The sequence below is a fragment of the Lissotriton helveticus genome, chromosome 8 (assembly GCF_964261635.1).
Source record: "Lissotriton helveticus chromosome 8, aLisHel1.1, whole genome shotgun sequence".
Taxonomy (NCBI): domain Eukaryota; kingdom Metazoa; phylum Chordata; class Amphibia; order Caudata; family Salamandridae; genus Lissotriton; species Lissotriton helveticus.
The window spans coordinates 1702727764-1702730402 of NC_136069.1; the positions used below are offsets into that span (position 1 = coordinate 1702727764).

A 2639-nucleotide genomic window follows, 5' to 3' on the forward strand; every position below is an offset into this window, starting at 1 on the left:
CTTCTGGAGGTAAGTGTATATGAGTGGTGTGCACATGTTTGGATGGGATATGGTGTGCTGTTGTCAATTTCGGGGGGGCTTTGGGATTGATAGGCAACGAGGAGGTGGGAGTTGGCAATTGAGTAGGCACCGCTTCATAAGGAGTGATCAGATTAGGTAGATTTGAAAGAGCGGTTGTCGGCGAGCATTGAGTTGTTGCAACGTGGGTTGAGGATTTCAGGAGAGATTCAACGGAGTACTCCAACCCCGTCAGCTTCTCCCCCAACGTAGTAATTTTGTCAATCGGGGGGTGTATTAAAGATTTGATCAGATTCTCGATCATAGTCAGAAGAGCCGGATGGGAGGATGGTGATAAGTCGTCCAGGTTAGCAACAGGTGACGAAATAAAGGACGAATTAATTAAAGATGGTATAGGACTTAGAGACGGTTTATCAAGTTTTTGTGTTTTAGGAAGACTCCCATTGTCTTTGTCCCCATCGATCTTCCTTTTGGCAGGTGTAACCCTGGGGGGTATTTTATGGATATCAGGAATGGATTTCAGCTCCCTTGGATGTGGTGATAAGCTGCAGCATTTTTTCGTGGGGGAAAGTGCTGCTGGAACGTACTTAACCTTACACAGGCAATTTAAATCATCCAGCCATGGAAAACTAGATGGAGAATGTGCAAATATATCTACCGGGATTTTGTCGGACATATCCCCTGTTTTGGGCTTAGGCATAGTTAAAGAAAGTACAAGTCGGAAAATTACCTCTCAACAGACAAAGGGGGTGGCCCGTCTACGTCCTCCTCAGTCCGATGAGGGCCGTAGAGGGCCCGCCCTTTGCCCGGACTTAGCCCCGGGCGCCGACCCACGCGCGATCCCGCGACGCGGGGACTGCTGTCCTTTTGATGCGCCTCCTGGCGCGCTGATCCCGTGTCTGGCGAGATGCTGGGGCGTCTGGGGAATGTAGTTTCCACCCCTTGCGCTCCAGCCGCTGTTGTACTTGCGGCGGCGAGGGGGAAACTGGCAGGGAGAGTTGACCCCCTGTGCAGGTAAGCCTTTCAATGTCCCCGATGCTGCTTGCTGCTGGTATTTCGTAAAGTTAGAATCGAAAATTGTTCTTGCCAAGTTAACAACATCAGTAATCACAGTTGTAACAAGACAACAACGCCCTTTTTTGCCAACTTCATTGTGTGAACCTCCGGATGATGAAAGGCTGAGTCCGCTCAGGTAGTATGCAGAACTGTAACTTGCAGATTCGCACAGATCTCTTCGTGGAGTGTGCCCCCCGCTGAGATTTCTCACTAGTATCCTATTGTTAAAGGTATTCGGTGTGTTGAAGTTTCTCGGTGATAACAAGAAAAGCCTGGGAGTGAACTGAAACCAGTATTCATAGAAAGCGGATTTGAATCACGGCTTCCTCTGTTATTCAATGTGAGCGTCAGCAAAGAGTGTGTTGTTATCAGATTGATGGGCCGGGTTTGATTGAAGTTTTTTTGTCATGCAAATGTCAGAGTGGTGATGGATGGGCTCAGATATGTGACAGGCTTCAGGAGGTCCTCTGCCATTGGCTACTCGCCAGAGACACATGTCCTGGGTGCAGAGAACGAGGATTGAAGGCTCGCCCTCCATGGAAGGGACCGTTCACAGCTCTGACAGTCTATCCAAAGGTCTCGGGGCAGGAGGAGTCTTCTCACACAGGTTGTCACTCCGCTGGCAGTCGCAGATGGACAATCCCAGGATGAACTCCTTTTTAGAGAATGCAATTTGTAGCCGCGGGACGAGCGCCTACTCGCCCAAGGGCTACCACCACACCCTGGACCAGGGTGCCCCAGCCTTCCCTGCCTGCTCAGGTGCTGACACTTACAATGGAGATGGGCGCTTCATGGTGGGGGGCAGCGCAGCTGTGTCCAGCCAGCTCCATCAACAGGGCTCAGCCTACCCATCGGGGGCTGGCCTGGCATACCCTGGCCAGGCGCCAGTGTACCCTTCTCAAAGCTGCGGCACGGGTTACGGGCACCAGTTTTACCTGAGCCAGGAGGGCAAGGGGATGTACTTCCAGCCCTCTGTATACCCCGCCAACACAGGATCCAGCCTCGGCGGCTGAAGGACACCTACTGCCCATCCTCCGGGCCCGGCCTCTACCAGCAGCAGCACCCCTTTCTAGAGGAGCAGCAGGGCTTCCTGCAGGGCACCTACACTCACATGCCCACCTCGCCTCTCGGAGACCCCGAACAGGCCTCCACCACGCACCCCGTCGACTGGATGAAAGTGAAGAGAAATCCCCCAAAACCGGTAAGTGGCTTTGTTCACTATAGTTTATAGAGCTCTTTAGTGAGCAGCAATGCTTCAACCAGAAGAGCTGTCATCTATACAGTGCACTCACAGTGATCTCACGATCTGTCCAGTGCAGTCCCACAGATCTCACTTCGGAGAGGCCTGTGTGATCCGTGCAGTGGACTCACACAGTTTTCATGTTCAGGGGCTCGAGAGGCCTGTGTGATCTGTGTAGTCTCACAGATCTCTTGTTCAGGGGTTGTTGGTGTCTGCGTGATATGTAAGGTGTATTTACAAAGATCTCATGTTCGGGGGCTGGAGAGGCCTGTGTGATATGTGCAATGGACTCACACATATCTCATGTTTAAGAGTCAGTGATACC

At 51.9% G+C, this 2639-nt stretch overlaps 1 pseudogene; it reads left to right on the plus strand.

Annotated features, from left to right (window-relative positions):
- The first annotated feature begins 1516 nt into the window (after positions 1 to 1516).
- On the plus strand, positions 1517 to 2305 carry LOC144774137 (homeobox protein Hox-B1-like; annotated as a pseudogene).
- Positions 2306 to 2639: the final 334 nt, after the last annotated feature.